Source organism: Mauremys reevesii, linkage group 4 (genome assembly GCF_016161935.1).
Source record: "Mauremys reevesii isolate NIE-2019 linkage group 4, ASM1616193v1, whole genome shotgun sequence".
NCBI lineage: Eukaryota > Metazoa > Chordata > Testudines > Geoemydidae > Mauremys > Mauremys reevesii.
This window is the reverse complement of record NC_052626.1, coordinates 130,074,216-130,095,051: the sequence shown is the minus strand read 5'-3', so window position 1 is coordinate 130,095,051 and position 20,836 is coordinate 130,074,216. Positions and strand designations below refer to the sequence as shown.

The following is a 20,836-nucleotide window of genomic DNA, read 5'->3' as shown; positions in this document are numbered from 1 at the left end:
CAAAAATAAGATTGCTGCTCTGTGTTACTAATGCAGCCACAGCTGATTCAACCGGAGAGCTTTTAAAACATGAACTGACTTCTCCCACTTCTGCCGGTCTGCCCTTTTTTTAAGTTTTCACCTTATTAGCTGGTCAGTTTCATTACTGTCTGATCTGCACTTGAAGTGCCAGTTCTCTAGTCTCTGCTGTCTTGTTTGGGTTCACTGCTTCGCAGGAGAATGTTTAAAGTCAAACCGCTCCTTGCCCCACAAAAGCTTTCGTTGCTGCTTTTTTAACATAGGGGTTTAGAAAACCTTATTAGGAACGGGATGGCTAGTCTGTCATGAGGTTAAACGCATCTTCAAACTCCCATGAAGTCAATGGAAAGACTCCCTCTGACTTCACTGGGCTTTGGATCAGTCCCTGCGATGACAGTGTCGGATTCCAAGGGCCTGATCCAGTGAGGGGCTAAGTCCTTTCCACTTGCATTCAGTGGGATCTGAGGGTGCTCAGCATCTCTCAGGATTGTGCTCTGCGTAAGGGTCTGGGGAAGCAGTGGCACGAAGCCTAAAGGGGCTTGCTGGCTTTTGCCCTAGTGAATTTCCTTTCCTATGTAAGTATCCACAAATGGAACAAACTTGTGTCCTGGAAGCAGCTGAGAGTAGGGTCTGATTCCTTGGGGCATCAGTTTTGATAGAACCTGGTAGGCAAGCTTTAGTCTTTACTTGAGTTAAGAAAAGGCTAGATAAAGTATCAAACTACACCTGCTGAATTAATGACCACCTGCAATGGCAGTTCTGTCACAGGCAATTGTGGGGATATGGGGTTGGGAGGGGAGGGGGAGAGAGAGCATGCATGCACATAAGTACAGTCTTTGACAAGAGAGGTCCCATTAGGCAGCATGAGATGTTGGAACTGCCCTGTCTTGTTGCTTATCATTTGTGGACATTATGTCATTTCTCCAGAGTTCCGGCTGTGCTTAGAGCTGACAGACACTCAGATCTGGTCTCCTGTGAAGACAGGCAGATATGCTCCTGGTTTACCTGCAGAAACCTCAACAGGAATAGTTTCAAGAGTGAGCAAAAAAATTAGATTTCCCACATACGTCTTACCAAACATAATGTAGTGCCCATCTTTTAAAAAGGGAGGGAGGAGGATCCAGAGAACTACAGGCCAGTCAGCCTCACCTCAGTCCCTGGAAAATTCATGGGGCAGGTCCTCAAGGAATCAATTCTGAAGCACTTAGAGGAGAGGAAAGTGATCAGGAACAGTCAGCATGGATTCACCAAAAGCAAGTCATGCCTGACTAACCTAATTGCCTTCTATGAGGTGATAACTGGGTCTGTGAATGAGGGGAAAGCAGTGGATGTGTTATTCCTTGACTTTAGCAAAGCTTTTGATATGGTCTCCCATAGTATTCTTGCCAGCAAGTTAAAGAAGTATGGGCTGGATGAATGGCCTATAAGGTGGATAGAAAGCTGGCTAGATTGTTGGGCTCAACGGGTAGTGATCAACGGCTCCATGTCGAGTTGGCAGCCGGTTTCAAGCGGAGTGCCCCAAGGGTCGGTTTTGTTCAATATCTTCATTAATGATCTGGAGGATGGTGTGGACTGCACCCTCAGCAAGTTTGCAAAGGACACTAAACTTGGAGGAGTGGTAGATATGCTGGAGGGTAGGGATAGGATACAGAAGGACCTAGACAAATTAGAGGATTGGACCAAAAGAAATCTGATGAGGTTCAATAAGGACAAGTGCAGAGTCCTGCACTTAGGACGGAAGAATCCCATTCACTGTTACAGACTAGGGACCGAATGGCTAGGAAGCAGTTCTGCAGAAAAGGACCTAGGGGTTACAGTGGATGAGAAGCTGGATATGAGTCAACAGTGTGCCCTTGTTGCCAAGAAGGCCAACGGCATTTTGGGCTGTATAAGTAGGGGCATTGCCAGCAGATCGAGGGACGTGATCATTCCCCTCTATTCGACATTGGTGAGGCCTCATCTGGAGTACTGTGTCCAGTTTTGGGCCCCACACTACAAGAAGGATGTGGACAAATTGCAAAGAGTCCAGCGGAGGGCAACAAAAATGATTAGGGGGCTGGAGCACATGACTTATGAGGAGAGGCTGAGGGAACTGGGATTGTTTAGTCTTCAGAAGAGAAGAATGAGGGCGGATTTGCTAGCTGCTTTCAACTACCTGAAAGGGGGTTCCAAAGAGGATGGATCTAAACTGTTCTCAGTGGTAGCAGATGACAGAACAAGGAGTAATGGTCTCAAGTTGCAGTGGGGGAGGTTTAGGTTGGATATTAGGAAAAGCTTTTTCACTAGGAAGGTGGTGAAGCACTGGAATGGGTTACCTAGGGAGGTGGTGGAATCTCCTTCCTTAGAGGTTTTTAAGGTCAGGCTTGACAAAGCCCTGGCTGGGATGATTTAGTTGGGAACTGGTCCTTCTTTGAGCAGGGGGTGGGACTAGATGACCTCCTGAGGTCCCTTCCAACCCTGATATTCTATTATGTGATCCATTTTTTAAAAAGTACCCATAAAATAGAGTTTTCAGTAAGTTTCTTGGCCATTTCAATAACATTGATATAAGTTTTGGGGAAAAACTGACATGGAAAATAAAACTTAATAACATTGACCATTTTTCTCAAAACAATTTGCTTTTTCAAAAAAGGACTTTGAAATTTTTTCAACAAAGTTTTTGTCAATCAGCTCCAGTATTATTCTTCTGAGGACTCTAAGTGAGGACAGAAGCTGAATAAACTCCACTCTGTCCTCCTCCTCCCCTTCCCCACCCAGCTCCAAGCGCTGCTCCATCCTCTGTCTTGGCACGGCTTCTCCCTTTGAGAAGCAGAACACCTTGTCCGGCTCTCCCCTCCATGTGAGTAGTCAGTCTCATGTTGCCAGCCTCTCCCCCCACATGGAGCTTTTCCAGGATTCCATGTCACTCAGGGGCAGCTCCTGGCACCAGCGCTCCAAGCGTGTGCCTGGGGTGGCAAGCCATGGGGTGGGGGTGGCCTGCCAGTTGCCGTGAGGGCGGCAGTCAGGCAGCCTTTGGCAGCATGCCTGCGGGAGGTCCGCCGGTCTCGTGGCTTCAGCAGCAATTAGGCGGCAGGTATGCCAAAGCTGTGGGACCGGCGGACCTCCCACAGGCATGCCGCCAAATCCGTGATACCAGCGGTCCTCCTGCAGGCATGCCTCCAAAGGCTGCCTGACTCCCATGCTTGGGGCGGCAAAATACATAGTTATCTGGATTGCTTGGTAAACTGGGCTCATCTGAACACCATGCGTTTTAATATAGCTAAATACAAAGGTATAGGTCTAGGGGAAAAAGAACACCAGTCACACAGAATGGGAAGACTATCCTGGAAAGCAGTCGTTCTGAAAAAGGACTTGGGGGTCGTGGTGGATAAACAAGTGAACATGAGCTCCTAGTGAGATGCTGTGGCTAACAGGGCTAATGCAATACTGAATTGTCCCCTGCTGGTGTATCCATGTACGAGTCAGGAGGTGGTATTACCTTTATATACAGCAGCCGTGAGACTACCACAAAAATACTGAATCCAATTCGGCTATTCAAACTTCAAACAAAGATATTAAATTGGGAAGAGTTCAGAAAAAGGCTACAAGAATGATTTGAGGCTGGGAAAATCTGGAGGAAGCTCAATCTATTTAGCTTTTCAAAGAGAAGGTTAAGAGATGACTTAATCATGGACGGTCTGTAAGTACCTGTAGGGTTAGAAGATTTCAAAGAGGCCTCTTTAATTTAGCAGAAAAAGGCATAAAAAGATACAACAGCTGGAAGCTGAAATGAGATACTTTGTGCTTTGTGTGTAGTCTGAATTTAACAATAGAGATAAATATTTGAGCAACCTACCTAGGGATGTGGTGAAATCTCCAAATCGAGATTGGAATTTTCTAAAAATATTCTAGCTCAAATACAAATATGGGCTTGATGCAGGCATCAATGGATGAAATGTTCTGGGCTGTGTTATACAGGAGGTCAGACTAGACAATCATAATGGTCCCTTTGGGAATTAAAAAGCTATAAATCTATCAGCACAAGCTGCCCATTACTCACTCCTCTTCACAGATGAAGTTTATTGTTGCACCAAACATGAAGTCTGTTAGAACAACAAGTCTACCATTAAGTGGGTCATCAGGTTTAGGAAGGGCCAAGACTTCTTGAAGTCATTTGAAGGCTAGGACTATAACAGTGTTTGCAAGAGAACTGGATAAATTAATGGAGGTTAAGTTCATTAGTGGCCATTAGCCAGGATGGGTAAGGAATGGTGTCCCTAGCCTCTGTTTGTCAGAGGGTGGAGATGGATGGCAGGACAGAGATCACTTGATCATTACCTGTTAGGTTCACTCCCTCTGGGGCACCTGGCATTGGCCACTGTCGGTAGACAGGATACTGGGCTAGATGGACCTTTGGTCTGACCCAGTACAGCCACTCTTATGTTCATCATCATGCCTTTTACTTAGTGAACAGCAGGATTACACAGATACAATAATGAAGAGCCATGAGCCATGTTGGATTCTGAATATTAAACCGTGCCAGGTAAACAATCTAGAAGGGACTTTGATTCTATAGGAGTCATCCAAACACCACAGTGAACCACATTAGGATTTCATTCTCTCCCCAACCAAACATACGTCCTCCAGTTTTACTCTTATTTGGATTGAAAGATAAAGAATAGAGACTCCTCTGAAGCACCAGCTATGCTGCATCATCTCCAGATGAGAACTGTTCTTAAAATCATTACAATTAGTTTACCTTGGCAAAGTGGAACCTCCTTATCCCAATCAACTCCATTTCCTGCAATCACACATTGGGCAGAAGTCGGTCCAATTATTTTGTAACTAAAGAAAAAAGGTTCAAGTTTGTTACTGAAGTAAGGACAGAACTAGGTTACAGTTCAGAAAGATGGAACATGGTTTCTTTATGCCAGTAGGTGGAGACAAATGATTGACCAGGGTCATCTCTGCTTTAAAACATGATGTGTCTAACACAGGGGTAGGCAACTATGGCACGGGTGCTGAAGGTGGCACGCAAGCTGATTTTCAGTGGCACTCACACTGCCCAGGTCCTGGCCACCAATCCAGGGGCTCTGCATTTTAATTTAATTTTAAATGAAGCTTCTTAAACATTCTGAAACCTTATTTACTTTACATACAACAATAGTTTAGTTATATAGTATAGACATAGAAAAAGACCTTCTACAAAGGTGAACATGTATTATTGGCACGCAAAACCTTAAATTAGAGTGAATAAATGAAGACTCGGCACACCGCTTCTCAAAGGTTGCCAACCCCTGGTCTAACACTATAGGACCAAGGAACAACACGTAATTAAAGGCAATCTAGAGCTATAAACTGTTAACAAGAGAGTGCCCTCACTTCTTGTCTACACTAGTCAGATGCTTGGGAATGTTTGTTAATTATCTACAAAGGGGAACAAATGATCCTTCTTCTAACCTGGAGATAAATATTTGCATTCCTTACTACTTGTAACAGGTGGAAGAGGGCTCTAATCATCCCTGCTATAGAATTTAATAAATGCCCAGGAAATCATGTTATTTTAGACATGACTGGTCTGCTCACGGTGCTTTCATGTGGAAAAAGGGGTTGGCCTTGCTGGGTAGGAGGCTGTACTTATCTGATGTTTCTAAAGACGTAGGAGAGTGTTTGAAATGAGAGCTGCCGCCATTCTACACCTTAGAATTACTATGTTTTTATCTGAAGCAGTACTAGACACCTCTTCTCTGAATGCCCAGGTGTTACCCCAGTTGTCAATGACTCAGCTTAAGCAGCTCCCCTTACCTTTCCTCCCCAGCAATGTTTTGTAAAATAAAAGTCAGACCTAAAGACAACCCATCCTGAAAGAAGCGATGGGGAGAAGTCAGCTGCCCTGAGTTATCACCCACCTGACACATCATCCTTCCATATTCAAACTGGAGCATCTTAACTGTCCAAGACCTAACCCTGAACTCATGGGCCTGCACAAATCCAAGGCCTTCAGTCCATGTAGGCTACTGCAAGGAAACCCTGCCTACACAAATCCTTCAACTGTGGATCAACTTACTTCACCCAGAAGGCAGGCTGACAACCAATCCACAGAAAAAGGCATTTAACTTGCATGGGGTTTGGCAAACCAGCCACCATCAGGGAGTTACCTCCCCCACCATCTCTCCTCACTCAGACTCGGGGTCGGCTTCCACCCAGTGACATCTGACTCCTTTTCCCAGAGGACTTAAACTTTAGAGGGCTTCACCTGGCAGCAGGGGTTGTGATACACTGGGGGGAAAAAAACCCTGCACTTGTTGGCTGTGTTTTTTGGTCCCCATACAATGCAATCTATTCAGTTATCTCAACACCCAGAAAACACCTGCTCAGTGGAATGAGGCCACAACCCATTTATGATTCCCCAAGGCTTGTCACATAACCCATATGGACAAAAGCAACAAGTGAAGCTGACACTACCCTGATAACTATTGACAGCTATAACAAAGGGACATGCAAATATTTGCTGTGGTAGAGTAGGAAGAAAGCTGCTTCTAGCCGGAGCTGCCTTTTATGGGCAATATTCTGTCCCACAATCCCAGCACCGATTCAAGATGCTAGGACTGACCAATAACAGTCCAGTATCAGAGGGGTAGCCATGTTAGTCTGGATCTGTAAAAGCAACAAAGAATCCTGTGGCACCCTATAGACTAACAGACGTTTTGCAGCATGAGCTTTCGTGGGTGAATACCCACTTCTTCGGATGCAAGTGGACTTCGGACTTGCATCCGAAGGTGCCACAGGATTCTTTGTTGCTTTTACAATAACAGTCCCTGTAACACGGCAGAGATGGCACTGATCAGCAAGTATCACATTACCCTTCAGGTGGGGCTTTCCCTTAGGACTCATGATGACCTGTTGAAGGTTTAGGCTGGGATTTCCAAAAGCACCTGAGCGAGTTGAGTGCCCATCTCCCTCTGAAGAGCCGCCATAAATGTGTGGCGAGCAGGGGCGGCTCTAGAGCCCAGCGGGGCAAGCACCCGCCTGGGGCGGCCCTTTCCCAGGGGGGCGGCAGGCTGGGCCGGTTGAGCTGCCGCAGTCATGCCTGCGGGAGGTCCACGGAGCCCGGAGGGAGGACCTGCCCGCAGGCATGACATGCGGCGGGTCGCTGGTCCGCCTGGCTGGCTGACCTCCCGCCATGCTGCAGCAGCTCAGCTCAGCGCGCTGACCTGCACCCACAGCGACCAGCGCGGGCAGCGGGTCCAGCTGCGCTGAGCGATCAGCCACCTCTCGCAGCAGTCAGGCGCGCAGCAGGTCCACGCTGCTCCCGCTCTCGGCATGATTGGGCGATTTGCTTGGCATGATTTGTACACCCATGCCCTGGTGGCTAGCATCCTTCAACTCCTTTGAAAATCGCAGGTGTAATTCTTAACAAGGGCCCAGCCCATGGCCAAGATGTATAGCACACCACTCACTTATGTTCTTGAAGTTAAGCAGGCTGTCTAGACTTTTTTTGCCCCTGTACCCCAACCCACTTTGCCCCTGTACCCCAACCCACTTTATGCACCCACCCAGCACTCCTGCCAGAGAAGGGGCCCTCCATGTAGGGGCCCCACAAACCCCTAATCTGCCTCTGCCTACCCAAGCTGCTGTCATCATGACAGCTGGGCCCAACCTGAGAGGCGCTGGAATCTGGGAGTTTTAGTATGAATTAGCATTTTACCAAGTTTGTACTACATTGTTATTCAATACTGGGTTTACTTTTAGTAAAGTGATTTTACTGTGGCTGAATTCTATACTCAGTTTTCTAAGATAACCAATAAATAAATAGTTCCTCCTCACACAGGCATTAGGGAATAGAATGACTTCAGTTTTTCAAAAGGAGATAGTACACCAAGGTTTTTCACTTGGTTGCAGAATTTGTGATATTCCCTAAGCCAGGAATGGGAAATCCAATTAACATGATTAATTTAACTGCAGCGAGTTGTAGCTGGAGCTGCATTTGAGTATTTGCATAGAACACTGGACAAGATGTGACCTGGTAAGAACCAAGATCATTGGGGAAATTAAAGCAGGTTAAGGTTTAAATGTCCTTTATTTTATACCTCCATTTAAAGCAGAGATAAAGTACCGGCATAGATAAAGTACCAAATTCCAGTAACTTCACTGGTGGGCACTGAATGCTACCAATAGTCATAGGAGCATCATATGGACAGTGGGGTCTCTGGTGGACAAGAAAGCAACTTCAGAATAATGCATGTCTAGGATCTATAACATGCTGATGCATAACAATGGTCAAGAAAGGTGGTAAATCTATCCTTCCTCTTAAGCCTGGGAGCATTTGACTCAGAAAATAGAAATGACTGGAAGTTGGTATGTCAGCTGCTCTTAAAGTGACCTGCCAAGATACATAAGTGTTGGGTTTTTTAATTACATTTTTAGTTAAAATTCCAAACTATTAATCTAAGCAAGAACTGACTAAAGGGGATTTAGAAAGTGTTCATGGAAGCCAGTGGTTAACAGTGAACCAGTTACAGAATTGGGACTCCCTTGTTTTGGGGAAAAGGTGGCTTGTAAATCAGTTAGACACAAAAGCGACAAAGACACTCACCTACACAAAACTCAGGGTCTATTGACCATGTTGAATCTGCACCACATGTACCTACAGGAGACTTTTGAGGGTCCAAAGTGTATCCCGGGCGACAGGAGTAGCTCAGATGGAATCCAACAGGATAGCTACTCCTCACTCCCCTGGGCACCTCAGCAAAACTGAACTTTGGAGGCGAGCCACACCGGCCTAGCCATAGAGACAGACAGAAGCAGGGGGGAAGCAAGTCAGCTAAAAGAGATACAGGCTGTTTAACAGAACTCTAGGAACTGGGCAATCCCTGTAACTCGCTTCCTTGGGGACAATGTGGATGGATTGTTCCCATCGCCGCTTTGCAGCTGGTTTCCTGCAGGGGTTTGATACAAGAGTGTCACTGACACCCCGGCAGGAGCGTGCAAGCCCCAGGCAGACTCTGCACGGCCCGGGCGTTACGGACCATCCCGCTCTACCGATCCCAGCCGGCCACGAGCCGGTTCCGCTCCCGCGGCCAGTCACGGTTTCTAGGAGCGGGAACAGCCTGAAGCGGGCCAGGGGGAGGCGAGCCCCGCCCCACTCACCGCGAGCCCCGGGCGGCAGCAGCAGCGCCAGGGGGCGCCGGGCGGGCAGCGCAGAGCCGAGACCATGGCGGGGCCGGCGTGGGGGGGGTCACTCGCGGGGCGCAGGCTGCGGAGCGTTTGCCGGGCGGGGCGGGGCTGGTGTCGTTGCCCGGCACCCACGTGCTGTCCGGGCAGCAGGTACCTGACCCGGGGCGGGGGCGCTGCGCTTGGCCGGGTCACTGGTTCGCCCCCGGGCTCAGCGCCCAGCCCGCCCCGTGAGAGGCCCTGCCCGAGCCCACGCGCGGCCGTGGGCCCGTTACACGGAGCGCGGGCGGCGGATCTAACCCGCGCCGGCTGTTCCAGCGTCACGTCCCTCGGCCCCTTTCACCCGCCTCCAGCCCCCGGGGCCCCCAGCGTGGAGCCCGCACAACCCCGCAGTGCAACCGCGCCAGGCTCGGAGCAGCTGCGGGGCTTGTGCGCATCAGGCTGAGTGTAAGGGACGTGCCCAGCCGGCCGCGGGTTTCCCTCCCTCTGTGCCCCCCGCCGAGCGCAACAGCCTCCCCCGCCTGTGCAGCCAGCGACCCCCTGCGTCTCCCCCGCGGGGCTCCGCCCTCCAGAGACAAACACCTGTCGGGGATAGTTCAATCCTCTCTCCCCCGACCCAGGGCCATTGCCCGCCTACCGCGTTAGAGCCAAGGGGGCAGCAGGAATAAACATAGGCGGCAGGTTTGTATAATTTTTGGTGGGGCCCAAAATGGTGGTGCCTGCCAGGACAATGCGCACCTGCTTAAATGAAGCTACAATGCATCAGTGCCACAAGATTACAAAGGTCAATTAAAAGTGGAAAGTCAGAAGCAGCACTTGCCTACTTCAATATACAGTATTATATTTTGTTGCACCTGTTGTGATGAAGTGGGAATGTCCTTAATATTTTCTCTGAATACTGTATGGGTGCATCAGTTTCTGCAAGATGCCAACTGAAGGTGTTGGGGACAAAGATCAGGTGGCCTCCTTGTCCGGAAGAGACACAGAGGCCAGAGGAGGGAGTGTCAGTTTGGAGCTGGCTGGAGAGACCCAGAACTTGGTTCTGGGCTCCCCACCCCCCAAGATGGACCTGACAGAGGGGTTCTGTTTTCTGTACCTACAAGCTCTGTTTAAACTGTGTTCCCGTCATCTAATAAACCTTCTGTTTTACTGTCTGGCTGAGAGTCACATCTGACTGCGGAGTTGGGGTGCAGGGACCTCTGGTTGCCCCAGGACCAGCCTGGGCAGACTCGCTGTGGAAAGTGCATGATGTGGAAGGGCATGCTGAATGCTCCGAGGTCAGACCCAGGAAGGTGTAAGCTTCTTGCCCTGGAGACAGTCTGCTCAGAGAGAGGAGGCTCCCCCAGAGTCCTGATTGGCTTTGTATGGAGTTGTTCCAAAGCATCACAGCATCCCCTTCCACACCGTGCACTTCCCAGAAGTCCGCACAGGCACTGACACTCCCTCCTCCGGCCTTTGTTTCTTTTCCAGGCATTAGGAGGCCACCCGATCTCTCTGTTCTCCAACACCTTCAGTTGGCACCTTGCAGGGGAAACTGATTTGGGAGAAATGAAGTAAAAGCTGCCCAAACCGAGCTTGAGCACTCCTGAATTTTGAGGTGTTCAAATCTGGAAGGCAGGTGCTGGGGGTGGGAGAGGGCTGTGGGCTCCATGGGGGAGCATGGCAGCAACTGTCTGGAGCTGCACAGAGCCAGACACGCTGGTCTGAGTGGCACAGTAAGCGGTTTGGGGGTTGGAAAAGAGGTACAGGGTTCCGGGGGGCAGTCAAGGGACAAGGAGCAGGGGTGTTGGATGGGGCAGAGGTTCGGAGGGGCAGTCAGGGGACAGGCAGCAATTGGATAGGCATGGGAGTCCAGGAGGTTTATCAGGGGACAGGTAGAGGGGTTCTGGGGAAGTTGGGTGGGGTCTTAGGAGGGGGCTGTTGGGGACATGGAGAAGGGAGGCTTAGATAGGGGCTGGGGTCCCAAGGGGCAGTTAGGGTCTCGGGAGGTAATCAGGGACAAGGACCAGTGGTGCTTAGATAGGGGGTGGGGGTCCTGGGGGGCAGTTGGGGCAAGGGTCTGGGGAGGGGGCAATCAGCGGCCAGGGGCTGGGATTCAAGGGCTCTGGGCTCCCTGCCCCTGGGGCAGTGCAGAGCCCTCTGATTCCCGGCCGCGGCTGAGATTTCAAGGGCGCTGGGCTCCCCAGGCAGCCCAGAGCCCTCTGATTCCCGGCAGGCAGCCCAGAGCCCTCTGATTCCTGGCGCGCTGGGGCTCTGGGCTCCCGCACTTGCAGGCAGCCCAGAGCCTCTGACTCCCGGCCACGGCTGGGATTTAAAGGCTCTGGGCTCCCCAGGCAGCCCAGAGCCCTCTGATTCCCGGCCACGGCTGGGATTTAAAGGGCTCCTGCAGGCAGCCCAGAGCCCTCTGATTCCTGGCCGCGCTGGGATTTAAAGTCTCTGAGCCTCTGACTCCCGGCCACGGCTGGGATTTAAAAGGGGCAAAACCTAGCTCCAACTATTGGTGGAGCAGAGCCCCTGACTGTAAATATTCCTGGGGCTAAAGCCCCAGGAGCCCATATAAGTCGGCACCCATGGGAATAAAGCCTCTTGAAATGGGGCGTGTTCAGTTCCCTAAGTGAGCAGCACAACTGAACTAGTGAATATACACCATACCTGGATCCTTGAATTATACATCCCTATAAAACATTCGTGGATCAGCTAAGTGGAAGGAAGTGGTTACTAAGGAATGTAAAAAACAAACACACCTGGCTCTTGCGTTCTGGGGAATTCAACGCTCAGATTATGCCAGTCCTGAGCTCATTGGGGGCGGGGGGTATGACTGGTATCTAGCAAGCAGTCGGAATACTGATGCCTTTCCCCCAGAGTCACGTTAGCCTTTCTGGGATGAAAAGTGTTACCAATCCTTTGCCCCGACAATCGTACCTTGTTTTGAAGAAGCTGCTTCTGCATCATTGCAAATGGTTGGCATCCAGAGGCACCCAAAGGGAAACTCTTGCAGTTGCTAAACCAGTTGCCCTGCTGGTCACCATTGGCAATCAATCAGCAGGGTGTAACGTAATAATTTAGTTGGAAAATCATTGGAGGGGTGGGTTTAGTGAGGGGACTGCAAAATGGTGCCCTAAGGGACTGACAGCATCTCAAGGGGTAACCTCACCACTAGTGGTGCCTCCTCCACACTATCCCAGGTATTAGCTGTGGCCAGATATTGTGTCCTCCTATAGCAGTGTCTCTTTCCTCATTTGTCACTCAAGGGACCTTTCCACTCCAGGAACCCCAGTCTCTTCTTCATGATTCTGCCTCCTGGCAGAGTCACCATTTGTTTCCCCATCTGGGTTTGCAAACTCTCTCATGAGAGATGGTCTCAGGCAGTCTTACCACTGACTACCCAGCTGGTACCACTTCCTCAGTAGCTAGTAGAAGAACCTAGGGCCACCCTCTCTTCCAGGGCCTGGCTCACGGGCCCTCTCATTAGCAGAGGAAGTTTGACCTACTCCATATCTTGTTGCTTTCCCTCTGGGCCTCACCTGCCCAGTGATTTCCCTACACACACCCCCAGGGGGGGTGTACACCCCCCCTGAATTTTCCCAACACCCCCCCAGTTTTGTGAGCTAGTTACATACCAATTTAGTGACTGTTTGGAAATCTGAATTTAAACTGAAACATTAATACACACTTTAAAAGCTTATACAGTGTATGATAAAATATGTGTATCTGAAAAAGTATAATAGATTTGAAAAGTATGAACATAGACTAGCTTCCTTATACAGCTGTTTTTTATGATGTCAGTGCATTCATTTCGGTGATGTTGGCCAACCTAATAATTTCAAATGATGATTTGTAAGCAAAGTCTAAATGAGCTCTCCCTGACAGCTAGTGATGTGCTGGGGGCTAAGGCTTCAGAGACAGATTATATTTACATTCACACCTAATCTAACTAGGTATCCAGCAAACAGAGCTGTGTTGTCCAAGTGATAGATTTTGGCTGGGGTTGGGTTACAAACCACTTGAATGTGGGGGGAAGGAGGGATGAAATGTTGTTCTTATTGATGAATAAAGGGCACTAGAACTGTACTTAGGGCTGGTCTACACTACGGGGGAAAATCAATCTAAGATACGCAACTTCAGCTACGTGAATAACGTAGCTGAAGTCGAAGTATCTTATATCGAATTACCTACCGTCCTCACGGCGCGGGATCGATGTCCGCGGCTCCCCATGTCGACTCCGCTACCGCCGTTCGGGTTGGTGGAGTTCCGGAGTCGACAGGAGCGCGTTCGGGGATCGATATATCGCATCTAGATGAGACGCGATATATCGATCCCCGAGAAATCGATTGCTACCCGCTGATACGGCGGGTAGTGAAGACGTACCCTTAGTCTGTGATGATTTGAAGGCATCAAGAGAGAGGGTGGGGACCTGTCCCTCTCCACTGTTTAAAGACAGAGCTGATTAGGTGCAATAGATAGTCTTTTGTTTTGTTAAGTGACCACTGCAGCTGAAATCACTGAAAATCAGGTCTAAGTGCTTAGTCCTGTTGTGGGGACAGTGTTCCTGTGGGGACAGTGTTTTTGTGTAAGAGACAGCCCAGACTGCACTAGAGATTCCCGCACTGAGAGCTCAGCTGAAATCACTGAGAGCTGGTGGAACCTCAAGAGACCAACTCGTAGAGGTCACAGTGGTAGGTGACAGCAGAAGGTGACTGTGCAGGGCCATTGGCAACAGAGTGGTGGAGTGAACGGTGACACAATGAACAGCCATGGCCAGAGTGAACTGTGCCTTTTTGTCTCCCACCTGGAAGGTGTACTCACGTGAAAGCACCTTTGAACTCTGAGTCTCCACTGACCAAGGACAACACCGGTGAGTGGAGTGCGGTGGAGGGAAAAGTGAGGGGCATGTTAAATAAATATTTGTTTGTTGGACTATATTTTAGTCACTTTGCTCCAGAATGCTAGATTTGTGACTGGGAATGGAAACTTATATAAATATGTTTCCCAGTAGGTCAAGATTTTTAAAATGCAGTATTTGCCAAGGTTGTTATCTCACATTGTTGCTATCTTGGGAGGTCATTATGCTGGGGAGTTTCTGTACTAAACATTTTTATTATAATTAATTTTTACATAAGAATGGTCATACTGGGTCAGACCCATGGTCCATATAGCCCAGTACCCTGTCTTACAACAGTGGTCAAGGCCAGGTGCTTCAGAGGGAATGAATAGAACAGGGAATCATCAAGTGATCCATCCCCTGTCGCCCACTCCCAGCTTCTGGCAAACAGGCTAGTGACACTCAGAGCATGGCGTTGCATCCCTCTCATCCTGGCTAATAGCCACAGATGGACCTGTTCTCCAGGAATTTATCTAGTTCTTTTTAAAATCCTGTTATAGTTTTGGTCTTCACAGCATCCCCTGGCAAAGAGTTCCCTGGGTTGACTTTATATTGTGTGAAGAAATACTTTCTTTTGTTTTTTAAAAATCTGCTGCCTATTAATTTCATTGGGTGACTGCTAGTTCTTGTGTTATGTGAAGGATTAAATAAAATTTCCTTATTCACTCTCTTCGCATCAGTCAAGATTTTGTAGACCTCTATCATATCCCCATTAGTCATCTCTTTTCGAAGCTGAAAATTCCTTTAATCTCTCCTCCTGTTTCATACCCCTCATCATTTTAGTTGCCCATCTCTGTACCTTTTCCAATTCCAATATATATATTTTTAGGATGGGTGACCAGATCTACACACACTATTCAAGGTGTGCACGTACCATGGATTTATATAGAGGCAATATGATATTTTCTGTCTTATTAACTATCCCTTTCTTAATGATTCCCAACATTGTTTGCTTTTGTGACTGTTGCTGCACATGGAGTGGATGTTTTCAGAGATCTATCCACAATGACTCCAAGATCTCTTCCTCGAGTGTTAACAGCTAATTCAGACTCCTCCATTTTGTATGTATAGTTGAGATTGTTTTCCAATGTGCATTACTTTGCATTTATCAACATTAAATTTAATTTGCCATTTTGTTGCTCAGTCACCCAGTTTTGTGAGAGCCCTTTGTAGCTCTCCGCAGTCTGCCTGGGACTTAACTATCTTGAATAGTTTTGTATCATCTGCAAATTTTGCCACCTCACTGTTTACCCATGTTTCCAGATCATTTATGAATATGTTGAACAGCACTGGTCCCAGTACCGACCCCTCAGGGATACCACTATTTATCTCTCTCCATTCTGAAAACTGATAATTTATTCCTACCCTTTGTTTCCCATCTTTTAACCAGTTACTGATCCACGAGAGGACTTTCCTCTTACCCCATGATGGCTTACTTTTCAAAAGTCAATTTGAATTAAATACTTTTTTAAAAAATGTATATTTTTTGAGAAATCTAGACCTGTTATGTGTTTTGGTGTAACTTGCATTATTCTTATGTTAAATTTGCATAATCCTAACAAAATATTTTACTTTATTCATATCTCTTTTATATATCTCATTGGTCCTGACACCCCCCCTGTAAATTCGAACACCTCCCCTAATTTCAATTCCTGGGGAAACCACTGCACCTGCCTCTCCCCTTTCTCTGGGCTTACCAAGCCACACATCCTTCTCCCAAAGCATAAACATAAACTACTGGCATCTAGTTCCCAATACACTTTCCTTCTTCTAAAAAGCAACTGAAGACTCCCTCCTTCCAGCCCCTTCTGTTGCTAGGCTTCCTGGTTTATAGGGGCCCTACCCAGTTGCACTTGATCTATTTAAATCCCAGTCTCCTCCAGGTGCAGACTGGGCAGTTAATTGGCCCAATTAGCCATATTGAGCCCTCCAGGCCTTGTGTGAAGGTGAACACAGCTGAAAATATTGACTGAAATGACTACTTTCCCTTTTGTTTCTGGGGAATTCAACAGTCAGTTGACTCCAGTAATGAGCCCCTGGGAGAAGAGAGGGGCATGGGTGATAGTTAACCAAGAGGTTGAATACCAGTGTGTTTTCCTCAGCATGTTTTCCCCAGGCTCTGGGTATCCTTCCCAGAGTAAAGCAGGCCCTTAGCCCAGCCACCTGTTCCTCATCCCAAACAATAGGCCAACACCTGAAATCATTCCTCAATCCTTAAATTAAGGCAGAGTTGCTGACTTTGATGGCTGTTTAGTCAGTACATACCCAGTCCTTATTTAAAGACTGCAGGATTTGCACCAAAACCTTTACTAATTTTTCCAGTTGTTACTGACTCTCTGCAAAATGAATGTAAATGTTGTCACAAAGAGTGAAGACAATGGTATTTTATAACATCCAAACAGGCTAGGTGCTTGACAGATGACTAAGGCCTGGTCTACACTACAAAGTTAGGTCAGCATAGGCCGCATTAGGTCGATTTAATAACAAGTCTACACTACCGAGTCCCTTCCGCTGACCTAAGTGGCCTGTAACGTTGACTTCTGTACTCCACATTCGTGAGAGGCATTGCAATTGATTCAACATCCACTGGTCGACATGGGAATAGTGTAAACAGTGTGCTGTGTAATTCAAATGAATTGGTCTCCAGGAGGTGTCCCACAGTGCTCCGCTGTGACCGCTCTGGAGAGCACTTTCAATTCACTGCATGTCAGCCAGGTACACAGGAAACAGCCACATCCCCGTTAAAGCCCCGGGGAACTTTAGAATTTTCATTTTCTGTTTGATCAGCATGGAGAGCTCGCCGGCACAGCTGATCATGGAGACTCAAGGCCACAAACAAGCTCCAGCACGGCGTACACAGAGGGTGCTGGATCTTATTAATGTGTGGGGAGAAGACATAGGCACCGGCTTCCTTTGGGCCTGGGGGGGTGCTCAACCCCCTGCTCTGCCCCCATCCTGCCTCTTCTCACCTAATTCTGCCCCCTCCCCTGAGTGTGCCCTGTCTCAGCTCCTCCATCTTCCTCCCAGAGCTGGCTGTATGCCGCAAAACAGCTGATTGCGGCAGAGAGTAGGTGCTGGGAGGGAAGGGGAAGAGTTGATCATCAGGGCCGCCGATGGGCAGGAGGCACTGGGGGAAAGAGGGGAGCTGGCTGCCAGTGGGTGCTAAGCACCCACTCATATTTTTCCATGGGTGCTTCAGCCCTGCAGCACCCACACAGTTGGCACCTATGGGAGAAGAGTAAGTGCAGGCAGAGCTCTGATCCAGGAGAAGAAACACTGACATCTGTGCCAAGATCACCGGGGCGCCTTTTCCTTTCGGCTTTGAAATTCCATTCAGGTCTGGCTGAGTTATTAACTGTTAGACATTACCATTTCCCTTCTCTCACAGGCATCTCCAGGAAAAATGCTGACAGCCTGAAATAATTGAAGCAGACTCTGCACTGGGAACTGCAAGAGGGCAGGGGAGAAGAGAGAACCAGGGCATGATCTACACAACCATCCTCTGGTTAGCTGGCATGCATGTGTGCTCTGAACGCTGTCCCGGCTCTGTGCAGGTACCTGGCTCAGCAGACCTTGATAGAACAGCCCAGAAAAATGACAGACCTGGTTCAGAGGCAAAAGTCACTCAACCAGGTTTATTCAGGGCCGCCCAGAGGGGGGGGCAAGAGGGGCAATTTGCCCCAGGCCCTGAGCCCCACAGGGGCCCCCACGAGAGTTTTTCGGGGCCCCTGGAGTGGGGTCCCTCACTCGCTCCGGGGGGGCCCGGAAAACTCTTGCGGGGCCGGGCGCAGGAGCTTCTTCGCTCACGGTCTTCGCCGGCGGGGGGTCCTTCCGCTCCGGGGCAGAAGGACCCACCGCTGGCGAATTACCACCGAAGACGGAGCGGGACCCGCCGCCGAAGTTCAGCTCGGTCTTCAGCGGTAATTCGGCGGCAGGGGGCCCTTCCGTTCTGGGACCCGCCGCCGAAGTGCCCCGAAGACCCGCGGCGGGAGCTCCCCGCCGCCGAATTACTGCCGAAGACCGGGCTGCACTTCGGCGGCGGGTCCTGCTTCAGCGGTAATTCGGCGGCAGGGGGTTCCCGCCGCGGGTCTTTGGGGCACTTCGGCGGCGGGTCCCGGAACGGAAGGGCCCCCCGCCGCCGAAGACCCCGGGCCCCCGGAATCCTCTGAGCGGCCCTGCAGATATGAGAAAAGGAAGCTTTATATAATGTGTCTGTTAGAGGCTGAGAAACTGGATTATCTAATTTAGCAAGGGGCAGGGATGGGCAATAAGCATTCATGTTTTGACGCTGTGTTTCCTTTGGCAAAAGTGCAAATTGGCAAAAGAAACTGAGAGCTCTGCAGCTGCAGCCACAGACCTACAAGCTTGGGAGGGGCTAGACAGTTCAATACAAACCCTTTCTACAACATGGGAAGGAGGCATAGTTATAGACCACCTCACATATGGTGATAGACTGGCAAGCTCCTGGGCTGTGTTTTTAAGGTGAGGGAAACACAGACTTAGCAGCGGCGCACGCTCGACCCAAGTATCTAGAGTAGTAGTTTTCAATCATTTTTTTCATTTGCAGATCCCTAAAAAAATTCAAATTATGGTGCGAACCCCTTTGGAAATTTTGAATGGAGGTGCAGACCCCTTTGGAAAGCTATGTCTGTATATCTAGTTGAATTCTGTGACTTAGTTTTCAGTCTGTCTTTTGCGGACCCTTTAGACATAGTCCGGAGCTCCAGGAGTACATGAACCACAGGTTGAAAACCGCTGACCTAGAGGCAGCATGCCCACTGCTGGCCTCCATAAACCTAATTCATTCCTGTGCTTTATACAACTTTTGGGCCACAACTATTCTGTGTTTGACTGCACATGGGTTAGCTCCAACATGGGTCAGGCAGCCCCCTGGCTTATCTGCCCGCCTGTGGGTGCAAGAAATGTTTTCAGAAACCGGGAATAAGTGTTTAGTGCAATAGTGCTTTGGCCACACATCCATAGCCTTGGAAATACTCCCAGTGCGCACGCTGTGTTGGAAGTTCCTGCAGGAACAGTAGCAGGGGAAGTAGAGCTGTCAGATCCCAGGAATATATGGCTCAGAAATACAGGGATGAATTGGGGCTATTGATTCCAGTATCTCCAGTATGCTTCCACAAGGGTTACAGTTCACTATACAGCAACATGCTTACACAAACAATCCCAGCAGTGGCCAAGCACTGAATGGGCTATGGGGATGGAACTCCAGCTCACCCCTAAAGGTAGTCCCTAGTACAGGTCAGGTTTGTGACACATTGGCAGAGAGCAGTGCTGCTACCTGTGCTGTATTGGTGCTGAGCATAAATGAAGAACTTCACTCTCCAGAGTTGTCTGTGCACATTTCAACAGCAAGGAACAGGTCGCCCACTTCGCGTTCCTCTCCATCTCTTCTGCTCCAGCCTGCTTCCTAACCGTGACCCAATGGCTAGATACCACAGTGACAAGAGTTATATAAATATCCAGGACAGATGAACAGAAAAGCTCTCTTTTTACATATTGCTCAATGGAAGATGCTCTCTAAAACATCCAGGTGGCTGCCATTCAGGGTCATGCATCTGGTCAGTGATGTTACTACTACTACTAAATATTCAAACTAAATGCCAACTGGCTGTTACTTAAGGCTGTAGAGCACATGCATTTTATCTCTCTCTTTAAGTGGTCTCAGTACCACTAGATAGGAGAGAACAACACATCCAGAAGGTGTGTGGATTACATAATGTATTACTCAGCTTGAGAAATGGTGATTAGAGGCCCAGGCTGACTTGGTTCATGCCACTTAAATGGATTGCTAGTGAATTGCCTCTACTGGTCCTTGTCTACAGAGAAAAGCTCAGGTTAGAGGAGTAACAGAGAGGGATGCAATAGACTAAGTCAAATTAAATCCCGAGTCCCTTCATGGCGGCAGAGACTGGTTTGAGGCAGAGAGGGCTTCTCCAGAGTATGGGGGGAACAGGCAGCTAGTGTCACCCCAAAAGTAGGCTAGGCAGCCAGAGTTGCAGTGATTCAGCACAGCCAAGCTGCAGCTTCTAAGGTGAACTTCTAGGGAGCTCCTAATGCAGAGTTCAGCTGCTTTCTGTCCCTTGTCCCCACCTGACACCTTCCTGGAAATACAATTTGCTCTTACCTGCGAGAGTATCATGCCCCCTTAGAGCTCAGTAGCCCACAAAGCTACAATTTTGAGGTGGAGGGAACTTCTGGGCCTATATGTTACTTCTCTGCAGCTTTGTTTCAATCGGCGCCTCCTGGCTTTATACAAGCACTGATTCTTAGTGGAAGGGGGTGTAGCACTTATTTTTCTGGCCAACACAGCGTTAGCAGTTACCAAAGGATCCTTTCTACTCATCCTCTGGGTCAAATTCATCTCTGTTATTTTGGGGATCTGACTCTATCTCGCTGGCTCCATAAACAGGAGTAAAGATACCAGCCTAATAGTGCTGTAGACCAATGTTTCCTGATATTCCACAGAACAGGTACAGCAAGCTGCTGTCTCCTATGCTACTTCCCCAGTATGCTTCAACCATGAGCTTCTCCAGATGTGAGAGGAAAAGCCAGTCGTCACTGCTTGCTCTGTCCTTGCAGTCCCTGCTGAGACTGTTCACTAGATTGAGACGGTTTTTCACTAAGAAAAGGAGCCTTTAAACAGACTGGGGATTTTTAGGTCTTGTAGCCAGTGGGATAAAGATATAAAAAACACACAATCAGCCAGCAGTTATAACAATTGCATTTTATTGCATCCTTGGAATGCAGGAATAATGATTTGATCTC

General features: G+C 48.7%; 1 protein-coding gene and 1 long non-coding RNA gene across 7 annotated transcripts in view; one reads left to right on the top strand and one right to left on the bottom strand.

Annotated features, from left to right (window-relative positions):
* The window catches only part of LOC120403556 (TBC1 domain family member 22B-like), a 58,265-nt gene extending 37,446 nt beyond the window's left edge, over positions 1–20,819 (top strand). For 3 of the 5 annotated variants that reach the window (XR_005597588.1, XR_005597587.1, XR_005597591.1), the window contains one exon: positions 17,442–17,665. The gene's annotated coding sequence lies outside the window, so the exon portion shown is untranslated. Of the gene's footprint in view, positions 1–945; positions 1,152–17,441; positions 17,666–19,396 lie in introns of those variants that run through there. The other 2 variants (XR_005597589.1, XR_005597590.1) reach the window with 2 other exon arrangements.
* On the bottom strand, positions 645–15,873 carry LOC120403557. 2 transcript variants are annotated; one of them, XR_005597592.1, is made up of 5 exons: positions 15,724–15,873; positions 12,094–12,695; positions 8,594–8,779; positions 4,757–4,842; positions 645–1,033 (listed from the first exon to the last, which is right to left on the bottom strand). It is a non-coding gene; the product is annotated as an uncharacterized LOC120403557 (long non-coding RNA). The 2 variants fall into 2 exon arrangements; XR_005597593.1 differs by having other exon boundaries at positions 645–1,023.
* Positions 20,820–20,836: the final 17 nt, after the last annotated feature.